This window comes from Oryza glaberrima, chromosome 11 (genome assembly GCF_000147395.1).
Source record: "Oryza glaberrima chromosome 11, OglaRS2, whole genome shotgun sequence".
Lineage (NCBI taxonomy): Eukaryota > Viridiplantae > Streptophyta > Magnoliopsida > Poales > Poaceae > Oryza > Oryza glaberrima.
Window position 1 is genome coordinate 18,656,367 of NC_068336.1, and position 8,531 is coordinate 18,664,897.

Genomic DNA, 8,531 nt, shown 5'->3' on the forward strand with positions numbered 1-8,531 from the left:
TGAAAATATTTTCAAATGAGTATGGCACTAAACACATATGCTTTTTGGTTAATTATTAATCAAAACTTTTAGTATTAACTTAATGGAAAAACAATGACACAATTATATTCTCAAACAAAGTGAGTAGTTTATGACGTCATATTTATGTTTTTAAAAAAGACAAATTATGTTTATAATGTAAATTAACAATATTTGCATTACTGTAACTAGGTGAATGCCCATGCTTTGCAACGGGAATTAAAGAAAGATTTTAAAATCTCAAACATTAAAATAAAATTATCCCCATTATAAATCATTCACATCATATTTTCATTATTTTATATCCCACTTTAAAATAAATTTTTCTTGTTTGATGGTTTCTGTTGGGCGTGGCTAATGGGTCCAAGCGATCGATCCCCATGCCCCCTTATACACTCCTCTCTCCCCTTCCTCCTTCCCTTCCTCTCTTCCTACTACACCATAAATTTTTTAAAAAATAAAAAAACAAAGTTGGAAAAATTAATATATATAAATACTATATATACAAAAATATTTGAATTCAAATTCAAATTTTAAACGGTTATGTAAACTTTTGTCTTATAAACTTTGGGTCTATAAACATTAGGTGTATAAACTTTAGATGCATAGAAATACTATATATAAAAAACATTTGAATTCAAATTCAAATTTGAATCGGGTATGCAAACTTTTGACTTATAAACTTTGGGTCTATAAATTTTAGGTGTATAGAAATACTATATATAAAAAATATTTGAATTCAAATTCAAATTTGAATCAGATATAATTCAAATTCAAATTTGAATCGGGTATCTAAATTTTTGACTTATAAACTTTGGGTCTATAAACTTTAGGTGTATAAACTCTAGATGTATAGAAATACTATATATAAAAAATATTTGAATTCAAAATCAAATTTGAATCGGATATATAAACTTTTGATTTATAAACTTTGGATCTCTAAACTTTAGATGTGCAAACTTGAGGTGTACAAACTTTAGGTGCATAAATTTACTAAAATAAGAAAGTAATACGGTGCCAAAAAAAGAAGCCAGGTGGAGGAGATCAGGAGAGGGGGGCAGACCCGATCACCCCTAGCAAGCGATCGCCCTTTAGGAGTTCGCTTCTGGTTGAGGAAAGGATGAAAGTCCACCTATCTCACTGTTTGGGAGACCCACATGGTAGTGGTGGTAGGTGGTGGCAGATTCAGTACTCACCACGGCCATTGGGGTATTTTAAAGGAGTATAAATATTTCTATATAATATACAATATATATAGGAGAAATAAGATTTAAAAGTATTGGCTTATTCCTACTTAAATATAAGAAAAGTTTAGTTACATATAAGATAAATAACAGCAATGGCATAGAGAGAAAAAAGACTTGAAGTAAAGTAAAAATTATACATATTGATTTAAGCTAAACCGTTATTACTCTAGGGAAATACTACATATTGTTTTAAGCTAAACCGTTACTCTAGGGCATAGAAAACTAGAAGCACATGCGCACACCACTCCGGACCTGTAATCCTGTTGCCACGGAGTTCAAAGGGATGTGCACGTTTGTACATGCATATGATGCATGTGTTTTTGGATCGAACGGACATTTGGGGATGAATAATTTGACCCTGAATTTTTTCTCTCTGTGTGGCTAGCTAGCAATTTTGTTCCACGCTTATTTGAAGTACTACGAAACGTAGCACGACCGGTAAAAAAACAGAGAGTATATAGCTGGAGTTACGAGTCACTGGAAAAGTATATCTGGACAGGAAAAGAACCACCGAAAATTTACGGTCCACTGTTGATGATCGAGCGAGCCGTATACTACGTCTAACGTACGCAGTAACTTCGCGTCTAGCCCGCCAGGGTTGATCGTCCCTGTAGGACGGCCAGGACAGCGCTCAACGTTTTCTCGTTTTCATTGTGGTGGGACGCCTGTCTATCCGGATTTAAGTCCTAGACTTGATATGTATGGGTGCTCGTATTTACGATTAATTATTCTTCCAGTGATCATTGACGCGCAACCGTTGACTCTGTGGCGTCCGTAATAACGTCGTCGTCTCGCCTGCTAGGGTTGATTATCCGTGCAGGATGGCTGGGACAACTATCAACGTTTTCTTGTGAACTTTTACCGGGAAATTAAGCTAGCTCCGATAGAGACTGTTTTTATCCCTCGTCGAGGGCGAGCTAGATTCATCGCTGCCGATCTTGGAGAATACAGAAAAGGGATCGGTGGTGAAGTGAACATAGCTCAAATGATTAAGTTTTTAATGATGAAACTTGTCCATCCGAATTCAAGTTCTAGTTCTTGACTTGTATATATGGATGATCATATTTACGATTAATTATTCTTCCAGTGATCGTCAACGCACCCGTTGACACGTTAAGGTGCATGTGGAAAATTCGTCAATCTTAAAATGCATCATCCCAAATTTTCATAGGTGCTTATAAAAATAGGGTTTGCGCGTGTGTTGTGAGCGTTTGTGTTTGTTTCTCAAAAACGAAAGGATTTTGGCGTGGAGAGCAGATATGATAGAGAGAGATGCTAGAGTGATTCTTTTCTCATTTCACCAGTTGCCGGAAGGGCTAAAGTCTTGTGCATGGTGTATTCTCCCCAACCCACACCCACGCACACGCCCTCCGGGCCCCACTATCTCAGTGACTCACATCAAGAACCATTGCACTCATGAGTTTTTCTCTAGTGGAGACGCCTTCTGACTCCTCTAATATTTTGGAATGCAATTTTATAATTTGCTTAGAAAGAAATATGCTAAAATTAAGGGTAAATTAGTGATGGGATGTGCTGGAGAAAATTCTCCATATGCCACTCGAACAGTACAGGGCCAAACAGGACTTTGGCCCAGCCCAGCTAGGTAGAAAACCGTATACTGTGCTGTCTTTCCAACTACATGATGCTGCTTAGTTAAAAAAAAAATCTCAAATCCTCATGTGAATTATTATGCTTAAAATCGACGCAAAAACTTACTATGTGGCTAATAAAATAACAAGCTAGCTCTGGCAACAAAGAATTTTCATAAATATAACACGGCCTCTCCCAATTCACTGGCGAGAGAATACCCAAAAAAAAAAAGTCGCTGGATAATAGATATTAATTTATAGATACAAACAACATTTCAAACTACAAGAAAGTGCCTTTTGTTTTTCATAGAATGGTAATCATGTGACGGTACTCGCTTCTGAGAAGGTAGAGTTCAGCCCTCGTCCTTCCAACGCGCATCAGATGTTGCTCCGACCAATCAAGCTGCGGGCCCCACGCAACCCTGACCATCGGATCAATGATCAGACGGTCAAGATTGGGTGCACTCCTAAGAATGAGGAACGCCAGCTCAATCTGTCCAAATGTGCTATTGAATCCTGTCATGCGTACAGTCCTGAGATGTTTGTGCAGACATACTGAACTTAATCTATCTAACTGACGCTTTCCGTAGATCGGTACACTAGGACAGTACATCTGCATGGATTAAGAACAAATAAATAATTCGCTGCAAAAGTTAGTGAAAAATCTTGAGATTGGATGACCTTTTATTTGCATACAGAATTATGGTTCAATTTGGAATGTTCAGAAGCTTAATTAATGGTGATGTTTAATTAGCAAATGGTGTCTTACATTGAGTTCCAGCTCTTCCAGACATGGTGTCATCTCTAGTAGTAATTAAATCTTTATAACAAAATATTGTATGATTATATTATGTTAAAAGAAAAATATATGTTTCAATCCGTTAAAACTCATTGTTTCATACGTGATATTGTTATGTTTCAATGTGTATCTTCAACTTGTTTCACAAAAAATCCCAAGAGTACCTACTACTACTCTCTCCTCTCTCTCCACCTCATGTATTCATGCATGCATGCATTTTGAAGAGCTTCAAAACGAATTTTCTTTTAAACTAATTATCCAATCTACGTGCCGATCACATCATACCACATCATTGTATTCATTGTAATTAAATCTTTATAACAAGCTATCACATGATTTTATTTTAATGAAAGAAAAATATATGTTTCAGTCCGTTAACACTAGTTGTTTCATATGTGATACCGACATGTTTCAACGTGTATCTCCACCATGTGTTATAAAAATTTTAAATGTTTCAGTTGCTGTTTTTTGTTTTACCGTGTATAACTAAATGTTTCACCGGTGGTCAACTATAATATAATATTTGATCGACCGATTTTTTTTTTTAACAGATCGGACGCCCCGATTTATAGCCCTCCGAATTATTATGCCTAAAATCGACACAAAAACTTACTATATGGCTAATTATATAACAAGCTCTGGCAACAAACAATTTTCATAAATATAACACGGCCTCTCCCAATTCACTGGCGAGAAAATATATACCAAAAAGAAAAAAGTCGCTGGATATTGATATTTATATATGCAACAAAATTTGAAACTACAAAAAAAGTGCCTTTTTCATAGAAGGGTAATCATGTGACGGTACTCGCTTCTGAGAAGGCGGTTCTCGGCCATCATCCTTCGAACGAGCATCAGATCAGCTTGCTCCGACCAATCAAGGCGCGGGCTCCATGCAACCCTAACCATCGGATCAACGATCAGACGGTCAAGATTGGGTGCACTCCTAAGAATTTGGAACGCCAGTTCAAGCTGTCCACGTGTACTATCGAATCCTGTCATGCGTACAGTCCTGAGATGCTTGTGCACACACACTGAACTTAATTTATCTAACTGACCACGCTTTGTGTAGATCGGTGCACTAGGACAGTACATCTGCATATATGGAAGAACAAATAAATAATTCACTGCAAGTTAGTGAAAATCTTGGAGATTGGATAACCTTTTTATTTACAGAAATATGGTTCAATTTGGAATGTTCAGAAGCTTAATTGTGATGTTTTAGCAATTGGTCTCACATTGAGTTCCAGCTCTTCCAGACATGGTGCCATCTCCAGTAGCGAAGCCAGGCGAAGAATTCCGCTGCCATTGTCCGAACTTCCCTGGACATCAATGTTCAAGATCAGATGCTTCAGATTGTTGAACCTGCCAATGCTTTCTGCAAATCCTCGCGACTAAAAGTCGATACAGTCATGGTCAGAAAGGTGAGATAGATATGTGAAGCTGCATATATCATGAACATTAGGGTGAATACTAACTCAGTTTCACTTGATTTTGCTGCACTCACCTCAGTTCTGACTGTCATGTTGATGGAGAGACGATCCTGCACGTGATAAAGACCACCAGCTGGAAGCTCAGTGGTGACATAGCTCAAACAATCCGAGAACGACACCAGCTCGATCGTCGCCACCGACAAGTTCAGGCATTCGCCGAGCACAATTGGTATTGGATAGTTGGCGAGCTCCAATTCTGTCAGGTTCGGTGCTTGCAGATCTAGCTTCTGCAATCTACACTTGCGCACACACAGATACCGCAACTGGTGCAGCTTCTGGCATATGCTTCGATGTTGCAATGAACACTTTGTCAGGCTTAACCACTCCATAACATCACACTGGGAGAGCAGGCACTGCAGATCTCCCCTGATGGACACCATGTGCAGCCCAAGCTTCTTCAGGTTTGTGAAGCCACTGAGATGAGGAGGCAGTGTCAGGGAGACGAACCCTAGGGAGAGAGAGCTGACGCAATTGTCACCAGAGAAGATATGCAGGGGGAAACTGTACATGTCATTCATGTCAGTGTCCTCTTCTTCTGGACAGAGATAAAGAACAATTTGCCTAGCTCTTGAAGCAGCAGAAAAGCTAACCCATCTGTCAATGTGATGTGCATCTCTCCCAAGGAGAGGGAATTTTACTATGAAATTCTCGAGAGAGGACGACCTTAACTGCCACAAGATGTTGTTTACACGAGAGATAAATGTAGTGTGCTGGGTGGTCGTCTGTTATGTTGCCATGGAGCATTGTTCGTCTGGTAAAGACAAGATTTGGGTAGCATCTCCAAAGCCTTCTCCAACTCCTAGACACCATGCTCGTCCTTGCAGCTTCTTTGAAATGTAACCGTGAAAATATGTCACAGATAATATCCTGCAGAAGCAGCAGAGAACAACGGAAATAGCCCAGCAAATTAATTTTTTCTTTACAGTCCGTTTGCCAAGTTATTTTCTGCTTCCCCTTGTAACAATCTCTACTATAACAAAGAACCTCTCACCACCACCTCTAGAACTGATAGGGTACTGGTATCTTCTAAGGGCAGATATATAGATATTTTGTGCATGTAGCTTATATATACACCATGGTGCCCGGTCACCAAGGCATGAAATACACAAATTCACTCAAAATTTTTCAATTTTTTTAAATTGTGAGTACATATTTAGTTATTAGAATTTGATTCATATCTATACCTAGCAACATAACAACTAAAATTCAACTTTATTTCACAATCTATTGTTACATACCTAACTAATTATATGTTTGGATACTATATACCTAGAATCAAAATCTAACAAAAAAATGTTCAAACTCAGTTCAAACTTGTTTAAACTAGTTAGTAAAGTAGTTATATTCATACCTAAATATTTAAAAATAATTCATACTCATTTGAATTGGGTATATACTCAATTTGAATCATGGTGCCCAAGCTTCATGGTGCCCCACTTAATTTTACTATATATATATATGTATGTATGTCTGTGTGTATGTGTTGTGTGTACATATACATAGGTATATACATATACATACCTACCTACCTACCTACCTACCTATATATATATATATATATATATATATATATATATATATATATATATATATATATATAACTTTCAAGTGTAGAATTTACTATATGCTATGTCAAATCCATTGCAATGCAAATATTTTGCTAGTTAAGTAATAAGTACATGGAAAATCATGGCTCTACTTACAGGAGGTAGGCGGTGAAGCCGAAAACTACCATATCTTGCCCTCTTATTGAGACCAGATCTGACACATCCTTTATTGTTTGATACTTTACCATAAACCATGTGGCTTGTTTTTGTCATCCAACAAACCTAGTAACCTGAATCTCAGAGATATGTAAGAAAAGAAAACACAACAAAATAAGTGAGTGATACATGAGGAAAGTATAACAAATTTATAATGCAAAGGTATCGAAATGTTTTTGTCGGTTCAGGTTCAACTCCCACCCTGCATGTCCAATTAGTCCTTGAATTCTGATACTGATATTAACATATAGAACAAGAAACACCTACAGTTTGGAGGACTGGTGGCGAAACAACGTGATAACACAACAAAAAGAGATTGGGAAGCGTTTGCAACTTTGCAAGGAATGCAAAACATGATTTTCCAAAATCAATTGGTCATATTGCAAGGATATTTGAATATGGATTGCAGAGGTCCAATTTGAATCAATAATAGAATTATTCTAATTCATACGTAGTCAAAACTCAGATAGCTAGTATCCTATCCACCCATGTATAAGTGGCTAGGGTCAAAAAGGTATATATATCCAAATGGATATTTGATGAACAACTACGCAATAGGACTCGCTGACCACTATATAGCTTATCAAAATCATGCAGTCATGCCTCATCAACTAACGCGCCTCATCAAATTCCAGTATGGCATGCTCAGGGTCAATCAATCACGCTGTAATTTTGTAGTTTGTAGTTATTCAGCGTGCAATCTCTGTAATAATTGGCTGTAACTTGTTTGAAGCAAAGGCCGGAATGAATTTGGAATCCATTAGAAGTTGTGGCGTTACGGTTTGTCGCACTAATTATGTTCAGTCAAACATGGAAGGAGATTTTTTGGGTGCCAGGTATGAGTACTTGGTTACTTGGTTCCCTCGCAGTTTAGGCAATTTGACACTGAAATAGCTGTTGGCCGCGTTTGTTCACAAAAGGGGGTCAGTGAATATGACACTGAAATTTGCCCGAAAGGAAAACACGGCCCTCAAATTCCCACCGAAACATACAGAATTACATAGAAAAAAAAAGAAATACAGGACGAGCTAGCCGACCTAATCGCCCGCAGCGAGAGGCAGCATATGCTCGTAGGGGGAAGAGATGGAAGGGGGCAGGGTTAGGAAGGAAGGAAGGAAGGAAGCTAACCTAGGCGCCGGCTTGTAAGAGCGGTGGTCGCCGGCCGTTCGCCTCGCCGGAGGCGCCCTCGGGTGCTCCCCTTCGCACCTCCGCCCTAGGACCCCTACCTCTCCTTCCCTTGTCTCTCGCCGCTCGCCTCCGATTCTCCGGTTCAACTGCTCGGCTGGGTGGAGAGGACGATGCGAATCGATTAGTGGAATTTCTCTTCCCCCTGTTTATTTATTTATGGGCTTAGGTGGACAGGGCTGTTCGATTCGGGCCCAGCCCAGCCCCGTACTGGCTGAAAACGGATTCGAGTCCGATTAGGGATTTGTCCGCGAACTCGTTTAGAGGTAAAATTAGTAGGTTAACTCGCAGGTTACCTATTAATTCGACCATATCTACCGAGGTCTCTCGTGATAGTTCTATCGTGCGACGTGTCTCAAAGCCATCCGACTTCCTTCTCTAGCCCATATTCCGCTGACATTGTCGCTTTTCTGCAGTCTTGACCAAAGGCAGGCGCA

At 38.8% G+C, this 8,531-nt stretch overlaps 1 pseudogene; it reads right to left on the reverse strand.

The window, feature by feature from the left end:
• Positions 1-4,241: 4,241 nt before the first annotated feature.
• LOC127755032 (putative F-box/LRR-repeat protein At5g02700) lies at positions 4,242-8,203 on the reverse strand (annotated as a pseudogene).
• Between the last annotated feature and the right edge of the window lie 328 nt (positions 8,204-8,531).